General features: G+C 34.6%; 1 long non-coding RNA gene across 2 annotated transcripts in view; it reads left to right on the top strand.

Moving 5' to 3' along the window:
- LOC134721483 (uncharacterized) overlaps positions 1–26081 on the top strand; it is a 61382-nt gene that overhangs the window by 14880 nt on the left and 20421 nt on the right. The window contains exon 3 of one of the 2 annotated variants that reach the window (XR_010107861.1): positions 6643–7028. The exons of the other annotated variant lie outside the window; for it this stretch is intronic. This is a non-coding gene — a long non-coding RNA (uncharacterized LOC134721483). Of the gene's footprint in view, positions 1–6642; positions 7029–26081 lie in introns of those variants that run through there. 2 annotated transcript variants of the gene reach the window in all.

Raw genomic sequence — 26081 nt, forward strand, 5'->3', positions numbered from 1 at the left:
ACTTCCCGTAAAAAAATTTACAAGCCTATAAAAAGATGAAGTCATGATAATAAGACTTTTATAATCACAAATATAAAGAAGATGTGGTATAATTGCCAATGATACAAATCTCCAATGAGACCAAATAAAAACAGTAATTAACAACTATAAGTCACCATACGACCTTCAACATTGAGCAAAGCCCATACTGCATATAGTTAGCTACATGTATATAGGCCAACTTAATTTAATTAGTAGATTTTCATCCAAATTTTTTTTTTAAATGGGGTGGGGGGGGGGGGGGACTGCCTCACACATAATTCTTAATATCTCTTATTCATTGGCAACCATTGTTCTACATGATGTTATTGTCGCTTTAGAAACCTATTTTCATTAAACGACAAAACCATGTGAAAATGTGTAGAAATGCTCTCTTCAGCTGCACCACTACACCAAATTAATTTTGCTTTCTTGTATGAAGCAAATATGCATTGGTATGCAGCACAAGAATTATGAGTACATAATAAAATGAAACCACAAACAAGTGTTGAAAATAAAAGGGTTTGTGCTTTAAAAAAGATTCTTATGCATGATGCAAACATAGGCTAGCAACAATGTAAAACATGAACTTAACAAAAAGAAGTGTTTAATAACCCTAATTGAAGGTATTGGGACAGAGGGTGTTTGCTGTTTGTCAACAGAAAACAATAGCTGTGGGTAAAAAAATCTACATGTAGGTGTATATAAAAGTTAAACAGAAGATGTGGTTTGATTGCCAATGAGACAACTGTCCACAAGAGACCAAAATGACACAGACATTAATAACTATAGGTCACCTTACAGCCTTCAACAATGAGCAAAGCCCATACCGCATAGTCTGTTTGCCGACTTTTTGAACTCAATATACAGTAAAAAAATCTAATAAGTTCGTGCTTGAGTCAATTTTTTTAAGTCAGTCCTTTTTGTACCAATGAGTTCCACGATTCTTGCGCTTTGGATATCATTCTGAAATTCAGTCCAAAATTCCTGACACAAATTAAGTCATTGACATTGTACAGTATCAATAAAAAAATCCCTGTTTTTCTAATCCTAAAAATTTGTGTCATACAGCAATTTGCATTCTTGGAAACAGCATATTAATCGTAAGCCGAATATGTTATGCCCTTCCCGTAATCAATCTCTATTTTCGGTAGATGATGTTGTCATCATAGATCTGTAGAATCATTTTAAATTACTCTAAGAAATACAATAATCTAGTTGAAACAGGAAGTTTTGAATGAAACGAAATTATTGATGGTTACTGGTAATGGAAATGAACAAAATCCGGAAATCATATATTTTCAAATATAAAAACTAGAGGCTCTAAAGAGCCTGTGTCGCTCACCTTGGTCTATGTGAATATTAAACAAAGGACGCAGATGGATTCATGACAAAATTGTGTTTTTGTGATGTTGATGTGTTTGTTTGTACATCTTACTTTTGCTGAACATTCTTACTGCTTACAATTATCTCTATTTATAATGAACTTGGCCCAGTTGTTTCAGAGGAGAAGATTTTTGTAAAAGATAACTAAGATTTACGAAAAATGGTTAAAAATTGACTATAAAGGGCAATAACTCCTAAAGGGGTTAACTGACCATTTCAATCATGTTGACTTATTTGTAAATCTTACTTTGCTCAACATTATTGCTGTTTACAGTTTATCTCTATCTATAATAATATTCAAGATACATGTAATAACCAAAAACAGCAAAATTTCCTTAAAGTTACCAATTCAGGGGCAGCAACCCAACAAAAGGTTGTCTGATTCATCTGAAAATTTCAGGGCAGATAGATCTTGACCTGATAATCAATTTTATTCCAATCAGATTAGCTCTAAATGCTTTGGTTTTTGAGTCATAAGCCAAAAACTGCATTTTACCCCTATGTTCTATTTTTAGCTGTGGCGGCCATCTTGGTTGGTTGGCCGGGTCACGCCACACATTTTTTAAACTAGATACCCTAATGATGATTGTGGACAAGTTTGGTTAAATTTGTCTCAGTAGTTTCAGAGGAGAAGATTTTTGTACAAGATAACAAAACTTCACGAAAAATTGACAAAAAAATGACTATAAAGGGCAATAACTCCTTAAGGGGGTCAACTGACCATTTTGGTCATGTTGACTTTTTTGTAGATCTTACTTTGCTGAACATTATTGCTATTTACAGTTTATCTCTATCTATAATTATATTCAAGATAATAACCAAAAACGGTGAAATTTCCTTAAAATGACCAATTTTGGGGCAGCAACCCAACAACGGGTTGTCTGATTTATCTGAAAATTTCAGGGCAGATAGATCTTGACCTGATAAACAATTTTACCCCTGTCAGATTTGCTCTAAATGCTTTGGTTTTTGAGTTATAAGCCAAAAACTGCATTTTACCCCTATGTTCTATTTTTAGCCATGGTGGCCATCTTGGTTGGTTGGCGGGGTCACGCCACACATTTTTTAAACTAGATACCCCAATGATGATTGTGGCCAAGTTTGGTTTAATTTGGCCCAGCAGTTTCAGAGGAGATTTTTGTAAAAGTTAACGACGACGGACGACGCCGGACGCCGGACGCAAAGTGATGGGAAAAGCTCACTTGGCCCTTTAGGCCAGGTGAGCTAAAAATTGGGGCGGGATGATTTCAGAGGGGCAGACGGGGATGAAAATCTATCAATTAATTTTAATCGGCCATACATGTCGCCGTATAAGAAGGCCCCAAAATCACAAAGGAGACAGCAGTTCCCTTGAAATACCTGGTCTACACTCGAAAAAAAGTGAATCCAGGTCAGTTTGCAAAAAACATGTTCGTTAGACTATTCATGTTTGTAAATTATAGCACCCTTTCACTTCCCAACCCTATATATATTACAGGCTACACATTTGCACCCAGAGATGGATTTGTGAGAAAATAATTTGGTTGCTTATATAGGGATTCACTGAAGCGTGAAGCAACCGTCCCCCTCTTAGGCAGCCAGTGGGCCCCCACTTATGAAAATTTCTGGATCAGCCACTGGCACCCAAAGTCTGTTTGCACCCTAAATGTTTACACCCTTTTTTGTTTGGTTTGAATTATTTTGTAATCAAGTTTGTTAAGTGTTATATTGCTATAAACATTTTAATTTTGTTCCCACTGTTTCCGCGAACAAACCTGTAGACTGTAGTGATACGGAGTGAACTGGATAAACACCTATATCCGCCGGACACAATGTCTACCTTGAAACTACTTATTGCTAGTAATCATTCACTAACGAGTCCCTTTTGAGCAATGAATCAGACTAGTGACAGCCATTGACAGTCAAACCTCGTCAGGTCCCGTAAAGAAGACAGCCCAGTGGCTGTGCTTGGACTTGGAGAAAGGGGTCCTAATAAAATGCTCCCAGAAAAAAGAAAAGGCGCCCGGGGAAAATATATTTTATTGGCTTGAGACAACTTTGTGTTGATGAAATAAGTTATGCACATTATTTTTTTTTAATTTTAGACAAGTAATTTTCAAATTCAGATAATAGATATTTGTAATAATGATTTTACACTAGTAATTTTGGGGCCCTTTATAGCTTGTTGTTTGGTGTGAGCTAAGTCTCCGTGTTGAAGGCCGTACTTTAACCTATAATGGTTTACTTTTTAAATTGTTATTTGTATGGAGAGTTGTCTCATTGGCACTCACACCACATCTTCCTATATCTATGAATGTTTCAATTTTAACAATAATATAATTTATGAATAGACTGATTATAATGGATCACAGTTTATGCGGAAGATTAATAAAATGTAAGACATCAAAGGCATGTATCAAAAATGATATCAAAATGAAAAATGTAAAAAAAAACTACTTAAAAGAGGGACGAAAGATACCAAAGGGACAGTCAAACTCATAAATCTAAAACAAACTGACAACGCCATGGCTAAAAATGAAAAAGACAAACAGAAAAACAATGGTACACACGACACAACATAGAAAACTAAAGAATAAACAACACAAACCCCACCGAAAAACTAGGGGTGATCTCAGGTGCTCCGAAAGGGTAAGCAGATCCTGCTCCACATGTGGCACCCGTCGTGTTGCTTATGTGATTACAAATCCGGTAAATAGTCTAATTCAGTAGGTCATATTCATGAAAGGGAAGGGGATTGTAGTTACGACGTAAGGAACATATGCGATATCATTTGTGAAACGGTTATTCCATAACGGTCAACCAACTCGTGATGGCGTCCGTCAGTAAAATTTACGAAGGCATGATTTCAACTTCACCATTTGGAACTCTTAAATTTCACAGACAAAAATTAATTTAATCAAAATTAAAAGAGTTACACATAATACATCAGCAAATAAAGTTAGTTAAAACAAGGGGGTAAAAGGCAGGGTTTTGGTTTAAATTTAAAAATAAGCATTAAAACCCTGATAAGCATAGCCATGGAAACAGTTTTAGATTCATAAAAAAGATATAATAAATGTATATCAGCATCTGCATAAAAAAGTGTTCACCATGACGATGGCATGCAGTTGCAAAAATATTAGACTTCAGGCATCATATCCACATGCATTTATATTATAAGGACAAAACAAGCAATGATTATTTATTCTTTTTAAGGAAAAATATTATTATTTTATTCTCCCGGGCGCTAATTTTCCTTCCCAGGGCGCTTTTTCCTTTCCACAGGCGCTTTTTCTATTCCCGGGCGCTCTCGGGCGCTTCCGGGCGCTTTTAAGTAGGACCGGGAGAAAGTCCCGGATTGTCCCGCCATGATCTGATATTCTCAGATCCGGACATCCTGGCATTTACATTTGTCAGGAGGTGATGTCATCCGGAATCCTCTAGATTTTTCATCTATTTGAAGGGGATTACTGATTATTTATATTGCCGATTATTTTTTAACCAGAGGTTATAGTATGTTAAAAATCAAAATAGAGATATTATATAGTGTCTTTAACAGTATTAAAAGAGTAAAATTACTATATTCAACTGGTTACGATATATATCAATTAAATTAATTTGCAATAAGTCTATGGAAAATCTAGAGGAATCTTATCCGCATCACCTCTCAACATTGTTTAGATAACAAAAATGCTAATCATTGATTGGTCAGTTACATGTTGTGATGTCACTGCAGATCTGAGAATAAGATATAATGCAACAGACGGGAGACTAATTTGGACTTATAATATTCATTTGGGTTTTATTTAACAATTATTATGAACGCTTCATTAAAAAATTAAAGTAAACTTTACCGATAACTGCAAAAATGGTAATTCAGGGAATATATCCACCACCAGAACTTCAGAAAATACTTTAAAAGGGAAATAACTCTCCTGTCGACTAATAAGAGACGACCAACTTCCGAAGCAAGGTTGACGGATCTCCGATCTTTCCTGAAGTCAGGCCTGTGTTCCTGAGACGGTTGACCCACGGTTCGGTGCTTCCAAAACAATGTTTCTATTTAATTTGTAATTTAGATGCGTCCTTATCATAGGCGGATCCAGTGGGGGGGGGGGGGGGGGGGGGGGGGGCCCTTTCCTGGGAAAAATTTGGTTGATTATATAGGGAATCATTGAAGCATGACTGGAGTGCCCCCCCCCTTTTTAGGTCAGTCAGCGCCCCCCCCTTTAGGAAAAGTTCTGGATCTGCCACTGCTTATAGTATTTACACTGTTGTTCCACCTGTTCAATTCTTAGTCCTTGGTGAACCATAGAAAAATGGATTTGAACCGACCACCTGACCAAAGACTACCAAACGATCCATGAATCTCTAATGAGGAGTACCCAATTGCACGGACGGATCAAATGGGGTGGGGGTGGGGTATATAATATGATATAGGGCCGGAATCACTTGAGCATGATTTGAGCTGGACCCCTCCTATAGCTGTCAGTGAAAATTAATGTCTTGCCATGATGAATCACAACAAATGGAAGTTTTTAACGACCTTGACTGGCTGTACAGCCCTCGCACGGTCGGCTAACTAATAAATCACCGCTGAATTGCTTTTTTTTTTTTTTATATCGAGTCAAATTAAATTAGACCGTTGGTTTTCCCGGTTGAATGGTTTCACACTAGTAATTGTGGGGCCATTTATAGCTTGTTGTTAGGTCACGGTGAGCCAAGGCTCCGTGTTGAAGGCCGTACCTTTGACCTATTATGGTTTACTTTTATAAATTGTTAATTCGGATGGAGAGTTGTCTCATTGGTACTCATACCACATTGATAACTAAGTCTTTAAATATTTATATATAGACGGCAGTTTGACAAAAGTTATACCATGCTTACTGTTAGAATAAATGAATGCTTGAAACATATTTGAATCAGTAATTAAGAGCTCATTTTGAAAGCCTTTAAGGCGACTTATTTGTAGACGTCGCGTGGTACGTTTACTGGTACATAGATTTGAATTCTCCAGAAGAAAACAAATCGTTTATAGTGGAGAAATAAAATACATTGTGTCCTGCAAAACGTAAACCCCTGAAAATACTGAACTCAATTTTGACAATGATCATTCATCACTGGTTACACTGTTTATTCAGTTTGGTTTTCTGTTTCAAAAGAAGATGAAATTATAATAAATGAAATACCTGTAAATTAAACTGTAAAGATTGAAAATAGATTTAACTCACCCTTGCATGTTTGTTTGGTTTTTTTTAGTTATCCAAACGTAGCAGCGATGATATCAATGGCGTTCGTAGAAGTGAAAATCCCTGGGAAAACCAGATACCTGTCAGCTATGATATCATATATTATATATGAGTTCTAAAAGTTCAGCGCAAGTGCCAAAATTAATTGGTTTTTTTTATTCAAGAAAACCTAGAGATATTGAAAATTATTGCAATTTATACTAATAAATGTTTTAAACTGTGAAAGCTAATGCCTATAAATAAAGTACAGATATGTTGTTATTTAACCTGGGATAGAACATTCTGTTTAAAATGTTAATTTTAGATCGGAAAACAGAAAGATAATATTCTTATCAAAAGAATTTAATATATGAAATATGTAATATGCACATTGATCTAAACAGGCGAACCAGTCTAGTATGGGGTTAGTAAGTTTCATATGGGGTTCATGACGCGTTAACCCTCTTGCTGCCAAAGGGACATTTATGGCTTCTACACATAAATCTTGTTGATTGTGTAGAACGTCAAAGGTCCATTGTAACGTCACAATACTCAGGGGAACCGACAACGTCAAAAGACGCCGTCAAAAGGGCGATTTTGGCGGCAATGAAACAAACTGAATAAAATGCTTTAAAAGTATACTTAAAACGGATGTCAAGAAATAATACAGGATCATAAGCTTGTTAGTATTATAATACCAACTTATCTAAAGTGTTTAACAACTATCTAGCTCGTTATTTTCATGTAAAATGTTGTATTCTTTCAAGAAATTTGTTTTACGTTTTTTTTCGTACATCTATCAATCAGAATGGCAGAACATCTCATTTATAAATCAAAAATCTTATACCTGTTAAGTAATCATAAAAAAGGTAACTATTATACTTGATTACGAGAAATATTAATATTCATTCACAATATACCATATATACACGCTTTATTTAAAAGAACTGGATAATTTATTAAGGGCTCAAATACAACGATTGAAATCTCAGTTAGGATATTTTTTGTAAGTACACACATGTTAACCGATGTACTTTTATAATATTGCCATACGGTATTTCAATACCTTTTAAACCTGTTTCATCATTGAAGCACTGACTTATTTTTTTTTAATTTTCATTCAAAATGGGGATATTAAATTAGTAGTAGACAATGATTTCTATTCCTGTCATAGATATACTTTCCCAGTGGCAACCACTTTTTCTGACACTCACCACAGATCTTTTACTTTGTAGGACCCATGCACTGAGCAATAGATTTATTGTATATTGAATTTCAGACGTCCTTAATATTGCATGAAATACTTGCCACTGAACGTTGAGAAGAGAACAATTTATCAATTAACAGATTTTAAAGATATGTCGTGTATGTCAATTACAGTGTGTACTTATCATAGTAAATGACAATGCATTATTATTGATTCATTTTCACTTGTAGACAATAGAAATTCATTCTTCTCTCGTTTTTACTATGTTTTTTTATTCGTATTCTCTAAAATTTTGAGCAAGAAGTGGTCAACAAAAGAATAATGAAACATGATTAAAAAATAAGCAAAATTAATATCGATAATAAATTTTATATAAAAAATATATCCTCGCCTACCGAATCAAGGATTGAAATCATGATAATTTTAATCTGAAACGTTTGATACTTTACAACAAGAAGTGGTTTAACTTCATATAGCAGCTGCTCCGGCACGGGACATTTGCGCTTTTTCATAGGACATTTGCGCTTTTTTTTGTGGACACTTGCGCTTCAAAACATAGGACATTTGCGCTTTTTAAAAATGGACATTTGCGCTTTTCACATAGGACATTTGCGCTTTTTATATATATATATCTATGACTTCCCTTTTCTTTTATCCGGGCTTGGGACCGGCAGGTTTGACCGGGCAGAGTTAAAGTCATTCTTTATGGTTAAAAGTTTAAAAATCATTTCATAGCACAAACATGTCATATTGATGATATTTGTTTAAAAGTTTATGTACAGCTAAAAGTACACATTCTTATGAAATAAAACCATGCATGTACTGTCATCACAATTACAGGTCAGTTATAGCTTGATATTCGAAGCCCAATGAGTGAACAAATCTTGCTCTTGTTATCTGTCCTGATTGGTACTTAAATAAATGATCGAGTTTCTACTTCTCAATTCTTGTTTGGGGAGCCTGTTCATTAATGTACCTAATCATAAACATTTTTTTCATTTACTAGTCTCTATAACTTTAAACTCCATGTTCAAGACTGTGTAAATGTGAACTAACTATAATGACAAATATAAGTTATTTTTTTTAACTAAATGATTACTTCTCATTAAGATTACAGGTAGACCACTTTAGGTAAAAAGCGCAAATGTCCGGTCAATTTAATACAGGTGAATCAAAATTAAAAGCGCAAATGTCCATAGTATTTGAAGCGCAAATGTCCTATCGTTTTACAGGTAAAAAAGCGCAAACGTCCTGTGCCCAGCTGCTCGGAGATTTTATTTATTTCTTTATTACGCTTTGTTTTTATTTTTATTTTCTTTGGGTGCCGTTGTTTTGCCGTTTATATAATGATTTGAGAGGTGTTTTTTTTTTACAGCATTTACCAATTACCTAATAAAAAAAAACGAGAATAAATATTTTAGTATTTTATTTAGGTGGTTAAGAATCGTTTATTCATTTCACTTGACAAAGCCGATAAAACAAAGTCGCCTTCAAAGCTAATATCAAAGCTAGTATAGCAGTTGGTATATTATTTTCAATTTATTTTAAGCCGACAAGAAAGATAAAAAAAAATATATTCCAAGGTTGAAAGTTGTATTTTTAAATAATGTTTTATTAAAACATCGTTTATGACAATCTTAGAGCAATAACTTCCGTAAAACTACTTATACATCGCTTTTCATAATTACGGCTACATTGACGCGGGAAAAACTATGGACGGCGGGAAAGCGCAGTTAAACAGAGAGGCACAAGTTTTGCAACGTCACAGATAAGAAACGTCAAGATGCTTTCACCGCGACAAAGCAAGAAAAAAACTCGGCAGCAAGAGGGTTAATGGCGACGTCATCTATTAATGTTGTTGTGTTTCATTGTTTATTTTTCAACAAAACGCCGCAGAAAAAAGTCCAGCGTCCGATAAATTCGTTATACGGTTAACTACTGACCCCCTACGGATCCATAGAGGGTGAATAAAATTCACAGGGGACCTCATAGCAGGGGACTCGGCCTCTGGCCTCACCCCCTATGGATTTTACTAACCCTCTATGGATCCGTATGGGGTCAGTAGCGAACCATATAACTTCAGGCGCGGATCCAGAGGGGGGGGGGGTCCGGGGGTTGGAACCCCCCCCTTTTTTTTTTACGATCAATGTATTTGAATGGGAACATGTGACTGGAACCCCTCCCCCCCCTTTCCCTGGGTTAGGACCCCCCCCCTTTTAAAATGGCTGGATCCGTCCCTGAACTTATAGTAAAGGAAACATAAAAATTAAATCCAAATAAATTCTTGCATCCTACAAAAAATGTTTATAAACAATAATCATTATATTTCTACGTTAATTATTTCATACCATTTTAGTATTTAGCCGGGTTTTATGAGTAATTATTATTTATTTTTTTGTATTATAATATTTATATCCATAAAACGGAAAGTAAAATAAATTTATTAAATATTTAAATTTTAAACGGTCGTGAACAAAAATACTTGTGTGTTTTCAATTCATAAAGCATGATTTTAAATCCTTGCAGCTCACAACAACCGCAAAAATAATTTACAATAATCACAATAAAATTTAATTACAACCATAATGTTGATTATTTTATACTGTTTTAGTATGGATTTAGAAGTCTTTGCTTATATTTTGTATAGTAATATATTCACATAGTGGAATGTTAGATTTTAAAAGTAGATTCATTCGATAAATAAAATGTCCATCCGTAAATACTTGACGTTCGTGTTTATTGATATTATATATATTCAAAAGAATTTGAAAAAAAAATTACTGACCGGAACGTTAGTTTATTATAAAATTTTAATTCAATTTTTGTTTGTTTGTTTTAATAGTTTAACCTTATAGCATCTACATATTTGTACTATGGTACGGTTTTGAAAATTGTATTCATTGTGTTGACCAACTATCCTACACGTCTTGATTCATTCACATTATAGATCACATTTCAAAAGCACACTATCGGTTTGCGTTCTCACAAATTCCGGATAAAATGTCAATGAATCCTGAGTCGAAACATTTAGTGTAGGCCGTTTGACATTCGAATTCAACTATTAGATTAAGATATGTGATGACGCAAATGTGCAGGCGCGGATCCAGAGGGGGGTTCCGGGGGTTGGAACCCCCCTTTTTTTGGACGATCAATGCATTTGAATGGGGACATGTAATTGGAACCCCCCCTTTTGTCCTGGGTTAGGAACCCCCCTTTTTTTTTAAATGGCTGGATCCGCCCCTGATGTGTATTCTTTTCCTGCGCTTTCTATTTACTATTTCGTGCGCTAAAATACTACTTGCATGCAATACTATTAAATTCACTCGTGAAAGCTTATTTTCGTTTTTGTTATCTAAATTCAGGACACGGCAGAAAGAGCTTTACATATGACTTTCAAGCACGATCATTACTAACGGTATTCTAACCTCGAGTTGTTTCTCTTTTGTTTCTTTTTTGAGTCACTGTCCTATTATAAACTTTGACCTTTTCGAAAAGCTAAGGATGGTCTACCCAAGGAATAGATTCCTTAACTTTGTAATGTATTTAGCCTTTTAACTTTTTTCATTCGAGCGTCACTGATGCTTTTTTTGTAGACTTAACTCGTGTCTGGCGTACATCATTTTAATTCTGGTATCTTTTTATATCTACATACCTTTTTATATACTTTTGCACAGGTTTATAAACTTCTGAATTAAGAAATTCTTCGGCAAAACTAAGTTTCCCTGTAGAATGTTTGAATTGATTTAAGTAAAATCAGGAAATCCTTAAAGTTTGAGATGTTTTATGAGACCAAAATAAGTCTCTTCATAAGAGGTCCCAATCAATTGCATGCCACAGGTTTCACCGCATACAACGTCTAACATGAGTAAAGACAGCCTCAAATACGAGTCGGATATGATAGATAAAATAAATGCATCCTGAATTCCAGATTATAAAGCAAACTGAGTGCATAAAATATTGCGATAGGTTTGTGCAATTTGCATAAGTCATCTGGTTAGTAGGATTGCCAAAGGGTTATAATCGAGAGAAAAAATATGTGCATATATAATAGTCGAGCTTTAAAATAGCTATTCAAATAGAAGCTGTAAATATATACTTTCAACTGGCTTCTTCTTTTCACAGTCAATTATTTCAATTCAAAAGCAAACACAAATTCAGCAACAATCTTTTGGTGACCCGGCAGTCAGCGATCTTAGGTTCATGTATTGCTTTTCTTTTTTTCAATTATCAAAATCAACGAATAATTACTTAAATTTACTCTTCATGTGCCCTTTAATTCAATATAAAAAAGAATTCTTCCGGTGTTTGCACGAAGAATAAGATATACCTTTTTAATTTAATTTTAGTATTAAAACGACTTTGTTCGAGTTAGTCATGTTGTATAAAGTCGTGGACTCCGAGCAACCATTTAACTTCAAAACCAGCTTGCCCAAAACATTTTTTGTTATCTAATTAGGAAAATTAAATGGTCGTTCCCTTTATGAAGTTTTGTCACAATTTGTTTGATGAATTTAACGTATTATTTAAGTTCAGTCACTCTCCGGCTTCGGATGGTCTTATGACACGTCTTAGCCCCCCCCCCCCCCCCCCCCCCCCCGTCTTAGTGCTGAGTTAACGGAAGTTTTATAAGTTACAATTATGTCCTAAAGTTAAGATATATAATTGTGTCTAAGGATATTCCTATATATATCTTTATTCTGTCAAACCTTTGCAATTACAATGGTATACAGACACTACATGACATCAATAATACAGACATAAATACATGAATACATAGAGCAAAATATGTACACTATTTACAATTATACTGATAGTATTTAGCCAGGAGGGCACACATGGGAATTTATAAATCTAATGAAAGTACACAGCTTTCTCAATTTAGATTTTATATTTAAATTCATAATTTTCTTAAACATAATTATATTTGGACGATTTACATATTTTTTATCAATACATTCGTTTCTTTTTTCTGACATCTCTGTGCACATCATAATATAATGATACTCATCTCCAAGATCTTTAGAGTTACATAATTTACAAATTCGTCTATCTCTCTGAATATTTGTCCATCTCCCTATCTCGATGGGTAATTTATGGTTTTTGAAATTAAGTCAACAAAAATATGGCCTTCAGTCAGTATTTGTGTATATTTTATCCACCCTTTAAGTATTTATCAAACTACATTAAACACATTTAATTTCATTCTCTACATATTTTACGAATCTTATAAATGTGTTATGACGGTCCTAGCACCATCGTATATATGTTTGTCCTAAGATAGTTTTGACAGTTTAGAGATGTCTCAGATACACCTTAAGACCATCCTAAATAGTGTCCTAAGACATATCTTATGATATATCTGTTGGGTCCGTGTCAACGAAGCTATCCTAGAACTATAGAACATGTCTTAGGATGGTCTTAGGACACATCTTATTTCTAAGTCAGGTAAACGAAAGTTCTATTATATAAGACCACCCTAAATAAGGTCCTAATTAAGACATAGATGAATGACTGATTTTTGACTTAAACTGACTTTATTATTAAAATTAAACAAAAGAAGATAGGGTATGATTGCCAATAAGACAACACTCCACAAGGGACCAAATGACACAGACATAAATAACTATAGGTCATCCTAGACCCCCCCCCCCCCCCACCATATCCTACGGCCTTTCAACACCGAGTCAAGCCCATACCGCATATTTATATATATATATATATATGGTCAGCTATAAAAGGCCCCGAAATGACAAATGTAATACATTTCAAACGAGAAAACTAATGGGCCTTTTTATGTACAAAAATTAACGAAAAACAAATATATGACACATCAACAAACGACATGCAACCACTGAATTACATGCTACTTACTTGGGATAGGCACACACATACAGAATGTGGCAGGGTTAAACATGATTCCTACCCTCCCCATTTGAAATTCCAACTTTATATCATTTATCTGTGTTGCTTTCAATAGTATAGCAGCTAATGCAATTAGGGTTACATATATAGATGTTTGATTACTGAACTTTCAGATAGCCTAGATGCTAAAAAAAATAGATAGTATAGCAGCTGGGCTACCAACACATTCAGGAATTAAAAATCTATATATATGTATAGCTGCTACGACAATGGACGCAACCCAATGTTTAACGAAGTACGTCCATTATCAGGGGCGAACCAGACATTTTAAAAGGGGGGGGGGGGTCCCAACCCAGGACAAAAGGGGGGTTTCCAACTATATGTCCCCATTCAAATGCATTGATCGGCCAAAAAAAGGGGAGGGGTTCCAACCCCCGGAACCCCCCCCCCCCCTTTTGGATCTAACGAATATTCAAATTATCATAAGAACAAAAAATAAAAACACTCTTTAAATCTTTAATTTAAATTATTTCGGAGTTTCGGAGGATAAACTAGTGGGTTTTCCGAACTATTTTTAACAGAAATTCCTTGCTTAAATGTATACCAAAACATATAATGTATATAAAAATTAAAATACTCTACGTTGTCTTTTTTATTTTCACTGGACCTTTGCTATTCTTCACCCTCGGATTATAGATATAACAAGTTGATTGTGCAGCAATGACCATTGGAGGATTTCGAATGACCTTAATGCCAAAATACGCGTGAAAATATAAGAAACAGCCAATTATGAAAAATGAAATGGATATTTTGAATAATGGAATGGACTGGTGTGACCCTTCAGCCCCTAATTACAGATATACCTTATACCTCATTTGAAAGCTTATTAAGAGAGAAACAAAAGGTATATATATATAGTCAATATGTTCCGCAACGCATATTAGAGGAGTACTGTACCGACGAACTTAAATGTCGAAATACGCGTGAACATTTAGAAATAGCTTATTTTGAATAATGGAATGAACTGCTGCTACCGTCAGCCCCTAATCAAGACAATGTGTATTTTCCATTCCAACCACACATTCGATATACCTTGGCATATACCAATGTCAAAGTTTCGAAACCGGACCTAGTTCATTTTAAAGGTATCAAATTAACCCAGGCTATTTACACTTAAATATTTTCCTGGGATCCAGTCATGCCCATCTGGCCACCACAGAGGTTCCAATATGCTCCTTAACGTAATTTTCCGTATTTACTTCACATTCGGTACTGCTCGGCATATCCCTACGGCAAAGTTCCGAACCGGAACTAGCTCATTTCAAAAGTATTGACCCATGCTATTTCCAACTTAAATATTTTTCTGGGATCCGGGCCCGTCTGGCCACCACAGAAGTTCAGAGTTGCCCATTTACGTATTCTTCATCCAACCACGTTCATACATTCGATACCCTTCGGCATATCCCTACGGCAAAGTTCCGAACCGGACCTAGCTTATTTCAAAGGTGTTTACCAGGCTATTCGCCCCTAAAACAATTCTGGGATCTGGGCCCGTCTGGCCATCACAGAGGTTCAAAGTTGCCCCTTAGCGTAGTTTTCAATTCCTACCACACATTCGGAACTCTTCGTCACATCCCTACGGAAAAGTTCCGAATTGGAACTAGCTCATTTCAAAGACAACACTCCACAAGGGACCAAATGACACAGACATAAATAACTATAGGTCATCCTAGACCCCCCCCCCCACCATATCTTACGGCCTTTTAACAACGAGTCAAGCCCATACCGCATATATATATATATATATATATATGGTCAGCTATAAAAGGCCCCGAAATGACAAATGTAAAACATTTCAAACGAGAAAACTAATGGGCCTTTTTATGTACAAAAATTAACGAAAAACAAATATATGACACATCAACAAACGACATGCAACCACTGAATTACATGCTACTTACTTGGGATAGGCACACACATACAGAATGTGGCAGGGTTAAACATGATTCCTACCCTCCCCATAACCTAGGACAGTTTCTTTTATTGAAATTCCATCTTTTATATCATTTATCTGTGTTGCTTTCAATATTATAGCAGCTAATGTAATTAGGGCTACATATATAGATGTTTGATTACTGAACTTTCAGATAGCCTAGATGCTAAAAAAATAGTATAGCAGCTGTGCTACTAAAACATTCAGGAATTAAAAATCTATATATATGTATAGCTGCTACGACAATGGACGCAACCCAATGTTTAACTGAAGTACGTCCATTATCAGGGGAGGATCCAGACATTTTAAAAGGGGGGGTCCCAACCCAGGACAAAAGGGGGGGGTTCCAACTATATGTCCCCATTCAAATGCATTGATCGGCCAAAAAAAGGGGGGTTCCAACCCCCGGACCCCCCCCTTTTTGGATCTAACGAATATTCAAATTATCATAAGAACAAAAAATAAAAACACTCTTTAAATCTTTAATTTAAATTATTTCGGAGTTTCGGAGGATAAACTAGTGGGTTTTCCGAACTATTTTTAACAGAAATTCCTTGCTTAAATGTATACCAAAACATATAATGTATATAAAAATTAAAATACTCTATGTTGTCTTTTTTATTTTCACTGGACCTTTGCTATTCTTCACCCTCGGATTATAGATATAACAAGTTGATTGTGCAGCAATGACCATTGGAGGATTTCGAATGACCTTAATGCCAAAATACGCGTGAAAATATAAGAAACAGCCAATTTTGAAAAAATGAAATGGATATTTTGAATAATGGAATGGACTGGTGTGACCCTTCAGCCCCTAATTACAGATATACCTTATACCTCATTTGAAAGCTTATTAAGAGAGGAACAAAAGGTATATATATAGTCAATATGTTCCGCAACGCATATTAGAGGAGTACTGTACCGACGTACTTAAATGTCGAAATACGCGTGAACATTTAGAAATAGCTTATTTTGAATAATGGAATGAACTGCTGCTACCGTCAGCCCCTAATCAAGACAATGTGTATTTTCCATTCCAACCACACATTCGAAATACCTTGGCATATACCAATGTCAAAGTTTCGAAACCGGACCTAGTTCATTTTAAAGGTATCAAATTAACCCAGGCTATTTACACTTAAATATTTTCCTGGGATCCAGTCAGGCCCGTCTGGCCACCACAGAGGTTCCAATATGCTCCTTAACGTAATTTTTCGTATTTACTTCACATTCGGTACTGCTCCGCATATCCCTACGGCAAAGTTCCGAACCGGAACTAGCTCATTTCAAAAGTATTGACCCAGGCTATTTCCAACTTAAATATTTTTCTGGGATCCGGGCCCGTCTGGCCACCACGGAAGTTCAGAGTTGCCCATTTACGTATTCTTCATCCAACACGTTCATACATTCGATACTCTTCGGCATATCCCTACGGAAAAGTTCCGAACCGGACCTAGCTTATTTCAAAGGTGTTTACCGAGGCTTTTCGCCCCTAAAACAATTCTGGGATCTGGGCCCGTCTGGCCATCACAGAGGTTCAAAGTTGCCCCTTAGCGTAGTTTTCAATTCCTACCACACATTCGGTACTCTTCGTCACATCCCTACGGAAAAGTTCCGAATTGGACCTAGCTCATTTCAAAAGTGTTTAGCGAGGCTATTCATCACTTAAATAATGAAACATAAACTATGTCATCATTCAATATTCATTCCTTAGCATTGAATAGTGAACTATTTCATTATTCATTATTGAAATTTGAATAATGAAAAATGAATAATGGACGTACTTCAGCGCGGTCAGTTTTTACTTGCAATATTGGCGCAAATGAAATATGGTTTGTGGTCACAGGGGTAGAATTTAAGCTTTTTGTGTACTGGCCAGCCGGACCAGTGGACTGAAAATTTACTGGTCCGGCTCCAAATTGTTGATCAAATGAAAGATTTCTTTGGCGCAAATGAAATGACGATTGACGCAAAATCAAGGCACTGGTAACGGCAAGTAGTGCTTTGTAAATTTATGTCGGTTTCTTTTCTTACCTATCAACATCGGACTTGGAATTTTCTAAACTGATTGAACTGTGTGTATTGCTGTGTGTTTGTTTATTCTACATTGGCTAGATTTTAGGGTTGAGACCTCACAAAACCTGTTTAAACCTCCGTACTTTTGCGCCTGTCCCAAGTCTCTGGTCTATGTTATTCTTATTTGTTTTATTTTAATTTTGATTTTATTTAAATGTTTCGGGTAATGTATGACGTCAATACACGTAATTGACTGATTAGGGGCTTGCTAAGGCCCATCTTTCGGTGCGGGATTTTCTCGATGTGTTGAAGAAACATTAGTAACCTTCGGCTGTTTTTCTGCTCTTTGGTCGTGTTGTTGTCTATTTGACAACTTCCTTGTTTGGATTCTCAATTGTTATGCCCCATTTATGGACGTTCGTTCGTCCGTTCGTTCGTTCGTTCGTTTGTTCGTTCGTTCGTTTGTTTGTTCGTTCGTTCGTTCGTTCATCCATCCGCCCATCCGTCCGTTCGTCCGTCTGTCTCGTTTCGGGTTAATGTTTTTGGTCGAGATAGTTTTTGATGAAGTTGAAGTCCAATCAACTTGAAATATTTTTAACTTTTATGTCAAATTAGAGATTTTACCCCATTTTAACGGTTCACTGAACATAGAAAAGGATTGTGCTGATGTGACAACCGTGTGCTATGAACACATTATTGTCTACATAAATGTATATCTTTTAGTTGTACCTCGGAAATCCGAGGTGACTTCAAATCATGTGTGTTGTAGCATAGAACTAATAGTTCAAAATCTTTCATTTTAATGTCAAAAAATCACAGAACCAAAGTGCCCTGTTAGTAGCATCTTCTTGGGTATAGGTGAACTGCAAAAGATGTCTATCTGTAAACTGGAAGTTTTCCCCGAGAAGTTGAAGGGAAATGATTCATTTCATCGAAGCTTGAACATTTTTGCTGACATTTTGAAATGTTAGTTGTGAAATGTACACGGTGCATTCAATTTGGATTGACCTCATAGGTGATTCAAAACCATTAATCTTCCAAGAGGTTTACTAATGGAAAAATGCTATGAAAATCTTTTGCAAACATATCGGTATTTCATCACTATAAATTTTAAATACATCACGATAAGATGAGGTGTTTAAGTGCTTCCTGATTATTATAATTCACGTAGGCTTCAGGCTTCAAATGATATGCACAGATCATACTATAAAAAAAAGAAGATATGCAAATGTATACCAGTTGATCGGTTCATTGTTCAGATATACTATTTACTCTCAAAAAAGTGAATAATCAAGTAGAAAAAAAAACCTGAACTGGAAATCATCTCACTTTTGTCAAGTCTTGGACTTTTATCGAAAAAGCGATACATAGCGATCCTACATTCCGTCGTTGGCATAGGAGGCGTCCACAAATATTCACTCTGTGGTTAAATTTTTTAAAATTTAAATAACTTTATTAAGCTATCCTGTATTTCTATCAAACATGGACAGCAACTTGTTTATGATCATAAGATAGTAGCCAGAAATAAGTTTTGCTGATAAAAGTCCCGTTTATCCGTTTTAACTTATAAATATCTCTTCCTTTTCGTATATCATGGAGCATGATACAGTGACTTATTCCAGCGGTTCATAAGTCTTTTTTGGTTTGATGATCTCCAAGGGTAACTATACGTATTTTAGTTTCCAAACTTTGGTCTCAAGTGTAAATCAAGTGTAAATCTGATGATATACATTTTGTTCCTCTATTAATAAGCTTTCGATTGAGGTACAATATATATCTATAGTTAGGGGCTGAAGGGTCCTGCCAGTCCATTCCATTATTCAAAATTTCCATTTCATTATTCAAAATTGGCTATTTCTAAATGTTCACGCGTACTTCGATATTTAAGTCCTTCGTTACTCCTCTAATATGCGTTGCAGAACATATTGACTATATGCATTTTGTTCCTCTATTAATAAGCTTTCGATCAAAGTATAATATATATCTGTAATTAGGGACTGAAGGGTCCTGCCAGTCCATTCCATTATTCAAAATGTTCATTTCATTATTCAAAATTGGATATTCCTCAATGTTCACGCGTATTTCGATATTAAAGTCCTTCGTTACTCCTCTAATATACGTTGCAGAACATATTGACTTGAAACATTTTGTTCCTCTATTAATAAGCTTTCGATCAAAGTATAATATATATCTATAATTAGGGTTTGAAGGGTCCTGCCAGTCCATTCCATTATTCAAAATTTCCATTTCATTATTCAAAATTGGTTGTTTCTCAATGTTGACGCGTATTTCGATATTTGAGTCCTGCGTTACTCTTCTAACATGTGTTGCGGAACATATTGACTATATACATTTTGTTCCTCTATTAATAAGCTTTCGATTGAGGTATAATATATATTTATAATTAAGGGTTTAATGGTCCTGCCAGTCCATTCCATTATTCAAAATTTCCATTTCATTATTCAAAATCGGTTGTTTCTCAATGTTGACGCGTATTTCGATATTTAAGTCCTTCGTTACTCCTCTAATATGCGTTGCGGAACATATTGACTATATACATTTTGTTTCTCTATTAATAAGCTTTCGATTTAGGAATAATATATATCTTTAATAAGGGGCTGAAGGATCCTGCCAGTCCATTCCATTATTCAAAATTTCCATTTCATTATTCAAAATTGGCTATTTCTCAATGTTCACGCGTATTTCGATATTTAAGTCCTTCGTTACTCCTCTAATATGCGTTGCAGAACATATTGACTTGATACATTTTGTGTCTCTAATAATAAGCTTTCCATCAAGGTATAATATATATCTGTTATTAGGGGCTGAAGGGTCCTGCCAGTCCATTCCATTATGCAAAATTTCCATTTCATTATTCAAAATTGGCTATTTCTCAATGTTGACGCGTATTTTGATATTTAAGTCCTTCGTTTCTCCTTTAATATGCGTTGCGGAACATATTGATTATATACATTTTGTTCCTCTATTAATAAGCTTTCGATTGAGGAATAATATATATCTTTAATTAGGGGCTGAAGGGTCCTGACAGTCCATTCCATTATTCAAAATTTCCATTTTATTAGTCAAAATTGGCTATTTCTCAATGTTCACGCGTATTTCGATATTAAAGTCCTTCGTTATTCCTCTAATATGCGTTGCAGAACATATTGACTTGATACATTTTGGTCCTCTATTAATAAGCTTTCAATCAAGGTATATAAATATCTGTAATTAGGGGCTGAAGGGCCCTGCCAGTCCATTCCATTATTGAAAATTTCCATTTCATTATTCGAAATTGGTTGTTTCTCAATGTTGACGCGTATTTCGATATTTCAGTCCTTCATTACTCCTCTAATATGCGTTGCAGAACATATTGACTATATGCATTTTGTTCCTCTATTAATAAGCTTTCGATCAAAGTATAATATATATCTGTAATTAGGGACTGAAGGGTCCTGCCAGTCCATTCCATTATTCAAAATGTTCATTTCATTATTCAAAATTGGATATTCCTCAATGTTCACGCGTATTTCGATATTAAAGTCCTTCGTTACTCCTCTAATATGCGTTGCAGAACATATTGACTTGAAACATTTTGTTCCTCTATTAATAAGCTTTCGATCAAAGTATAATATATATCTATAATTAGGGTTTGAAGGGTCCTGCCAGTCCATTCCATTATTCAAAATTTCCATTTCATTATTCAAAATTGGTTGTTTCTCAATGTTGACGCGTATTTCGGTATTTGAGTCCTGCGTTACTCTTCTAACATGTGTTGCGGAACATATTGACTATATACATTTTGTTCCTCTATTAATAAGCTTTCGATTGAGGTATAATATATATTTATAATTAAGGGTTTTATGGTCCTGCCAGTCCATTCCATTATTCAAAATTTCCATTTCATTATTCAAAATCGGTTGTTTCTCAATGTTGACGCGTATTTCGATATTTAAGTCCTTCGTTACTCCTCTAATATGCGTTGCGGAACATATTGACTATATACATTTTGTTTCTCTATTAATAAGCTTTCGATTTAGGAATAATATATATCTTTAATTAGGGGCTGAAGGATCCTGCCAGTCCATTCCATTATTCAAAATTTCCATTTCATTATTCAAAATTGGCTATTTCTCAATGTTCACGCGTATTTCGATATTTAAGTCCTTCGTTACTCCTCTAATATGCGTTGCAGAACATATTGACTTGATACATTTTGTTCCTCTAATAATAAGCTTTCCATCAAGGTATAATATATATCTGTTATTAGGGGCTGAAGGGTCATGCCAGTCCATTCCATTATTCAAAATTTCCATTTCATTATTCAAAATTGGCTATTTCTCAATGTTGACGCGTATTTCGATATTTAAGTCCTTCGTTTCTCCTTTAATATGCGTTGCGGAACATATTGATTATATACATTTTGTTCCTCTATTAATAAGCTTTCGATTGAGGAATAATATATATCTTTAATTAGGGGCTGAAGGGTCCTGACAGTCCATTCCATTATTCAAAATTTCCATTTTATTAGTCAAAATTGGCTATTTCTCAATGTTCACGCGTATTTCGATATTAAAGTCCTTCGTTATTCCTCTAATATGCGTTGCAGAACATATTGACTTGATACATTTTGGTCCTCTATTAATAAGCTTTCAATCAAGGTATAATATATATCTGTAATTAGGGGCTGAAGGGCCCTGCCAGTCCATTCCATTATTGAAAATTTCCATTTCATTATTCAAAATTGGTTGTTTCTCAATGTTGACGCGTATTTCGATATTTCAGTCCTTCATTACTCCTCTAATATGCGTTGCAGAACATATTGACTTGATACATTTTGTTCCTCTAATGATAAACTTTCGATAAAGGTATACTATATCTGTAATTAGGGGATGAAGGTCCTGCCAGTCCATTCCATTATTTAAAATGTCCATTTCATTATTCAAAATTGGATATTTCTCAACGTTCACGCGTATTTCGATATTAAAGTCCTTCGTTACTCCTCTAATATTCGTTGCAGAACATATTGACTTGATACATTTTGTTCCTCTAATAATAAACTTTCCATCAAGGTATAATATATATATATCTGTTATTAGGGGCTGAAGGGATCTGCCAGTCCATTCTATTATTTAAAATGTTCACGCGTATTTCGATATTTAAGTCAATCGTTACTCCTCTAATATGCGTTGCAGAACATATTGACTGTATCCATTTTGTTCCTCTATTAATAAGCTTTCGATCAAAGTATAATATATGTCTGTAATTAGGGTTTGAAGGGTCCTGCCAGTCCATTCCATTATTCAAAATTTCCATTTCATTATTCAGAATTGGTTGTTTCTCAATGTTGACGCGTATTTTGATATTTGAGTCCTGCGTTACTCCTCTAATATGTGTTGCGGAACATATTGACTTGTTACATTTTGTTCCTCTATTAATAAGCTTTCGATTGAGGTATAATATATATCTATAATAAGGGACTGAAGGGTCCTGTCAGTCCATTCTATTATTCAAAATTTCCATTTCATTATTCAAAATTGGCTATTTCTTAATGTGCACGCGTATTGCGATATTTAAGTCCTTCGTTACTCCTCTAATATGCGTTGCAGAACATATTGACTTGATACATTTTGTTCCTCTATTAATAAACTTTCGATCAAGGTATAATATATATCTGTAATTAGGGGCTGAAGGGTCCTGCCAGTCCATTCCATTATTCAAAATTTCCATTTCAGTATTCAAAATTGGCTATTTCCCAATGTTCTCGCGTATTTCGATATTTAAGTCCTTCGTTACTCCTCTAATATGCATTGCGGAACATATTGACTAGATACATTTTGTTCCTCTATTAATAAGCTTTCGATTGAGGTATAATATATATCTATAATAAGGTGATGAAGGGTTCTGCCAGTCCATTCCATTATTCAAAGTTCCTCTATCAATAAGCTTTCGATCGAGGTATAAGATATATTTGTAATTAGGGGCTGAAGGGTCCTGTCAGTCCATTCCTTTATTCAAAATTTCCATTTCATTATTCAAAATTGGCTATTTCTCAATGTGCACGCGAATTGCGATATTTAAGTCCTTCGTTACTTTTGTAATATACGTTGCGGAACATATTGACTCGATACATTTTGTTCCTCTAATAATAAGTTTTCGATCGAGGTATAATATATATCTGTAATTAGGGGCTGAAGGATCCTGCCAGTCCATTCCATTATTCAAAATTTCCATTTCATTATTCAAAATTGGCTATTTCCCAATGTTCACGCGTATTTCGATATTTAAGTCCTTCGTTGCTCCTCTAATATGCGTTGCAGAACATATTGACTTGATACATTTTGTTCCTCTATTAATAAGCTTTCGATGAAGGTATAATATATATCTGTAATTAGGGGCTGAAGGGTCCTGCCAGTCCATTCCATTATTCAAAATTGGTTGTTTCTAAATGTTGATGCGTATTTTGATATTTGAGTCCTTCGTTTCTCCTCTAATATGCGTTGCGGAACATATTGACTATATACATTTTGTTCCTCTATTAATAAGCTTTCGATTGAGGTATAAAATATATCTATAATAAGGGGCTGAAGGGTCCTGCCAGTCCATTCCATTATTCAAAATTTCCATTTCATTATTCAAAATTGGCTATTTCTCAATGTTCACGCGTATTTCGATATTTAAGTCCTTCGTTACTCCTCTAATATGTGTTGCGGAACATATTGACTATATGCATTTTGTTCCTCTATCAAAAAGCTTTCGATCGAGGTATAATATATATTTGTAATTAGGGGCTGAAGGGTCCTGCCAGTCCATTTCATTATTCAAAATTTCCATTTCATTATTCATAATTAGCTGCATGTATTTCCTCATTTTTACGCATATTGTGGCATTTAGATCCTCTGTCAACCCTCTTTTGATGATTGCGAATCAGGATATAGGTATAGTGTCACAGTCATTTTTTTTTATATTTATTTCACTATTCACGGCTTCAATTTGAATAATGAATATAAACTATTTCATTATTCATTATTCATTTTTAATATTGAATAATGAATAGTGAACTATTTCATTATTCATTATTGAATAATGAATAATGAACTATGAATAATAGACGTACTTCAGCGCGGCCAGGCAAATACATACATAATATGGCGGGGTAAAACTTATCTCACGAATATTTTGTTTTAAACACGATGTCGCATGATATCTAACTATTTATAATAAGATAAAATGTTTATTTAATATTTATTTGGACAGTTCTGCGATCAGTTTATCTTTTTGAACAACCCTCAAATGAAATAAAATAGAACCAAATTTTTTGTGCGATAGATACAGTGAATAGATACATGTATATCTCGGAAATGGAGTTTTTCATTTCAATGTATTATTATCAGTTACACTTTACGACATAAATCAGCAAAGACCCATCGAAAAATGATACATAGTGAATAATGAATAATAAATGGCATTACCAAAATAACAGATCCATGATTTATCTTTCTTTTTTTTTTATGCACATAGGGTTTTCAATATCACAAGCTAGTCAAAGTAAAAATGTTAATATTTTATCATCGGTACATGGACATCATTCGTAAATATTTAAGAATTTAATGCTCTTTTTTTGTAAATTTATTGGGGTGTAAAAGCGTTGACCGAAGTACATGTACATTTGGTATGAAGCGCGGAAGCGCTTCATACTAAAAATGTGCGCACGGTCAACGCTTTTACAACCCTATAAAGTTACAAAAAAAAGCATTCAATACTTATAATTACATTTTTACCTATAGGATCATGAAAACACGACTTTAATCAAGTTTTTATTTCATTTACCTGTGCACTTTATTGTGGAACCTCGTGTCATCATGAATGAAAAGTTGCATTGTGTAATGCAATTGATTAAGGAATATTACGAGATTGCTAGTTAGCCAATCAGAATAACGTATTATAATGAAACATACATCTAATGTTATTATAAATCAATATTGAAATATCTTATACGTTCAGGTATTTTATATTCAATCTGTTTATCTATTAGATCTGACAAAACATGTTTAACCTCGCCTTTACCAAATCAGGAGCCTCCTGACGTGTTTTTTTTTTATTTTTCTATATCTGGGTGCGGGATTTTCTCGTTGTCTTTAAGCGCCTTTGGTGTCTTCGACTTTTTTTCTGTTCTTTTGTCGGTTTGTTGTCTTTTTTGACATATTCCCCATTCCCATTCGTTATTTAATTTAATCAGTTAGTAGTTTTTGTCGATTTTGTATAAATGGAAGATTTGTTTCGCTTTCTTATTTTTCAAGTTTTTATTGTTTCGTTTTACTGCGTTCAGAATGTTTCATTTCGGTCCATTTTTTCAATATAAGGGAAGCTAGCTATATAGTAACTATAGGGT

The sequence above is a fragment of the Mytilus trossulus genome, chromosome 6 (genome assembly GCF_036588685.1).
Source record: "Mytilus trossulus isolate FHL-02 chromosome 6, PNRI_Mtr1.1.1.hap1, whole genome shotgun sequence".
NCBI classification, from domain to species: Eukaryota; Metazoa; Mollusca; class Bivalvia; order Mytilida; family Mytilidae; genus Mytilus; species Mytilus trossulus.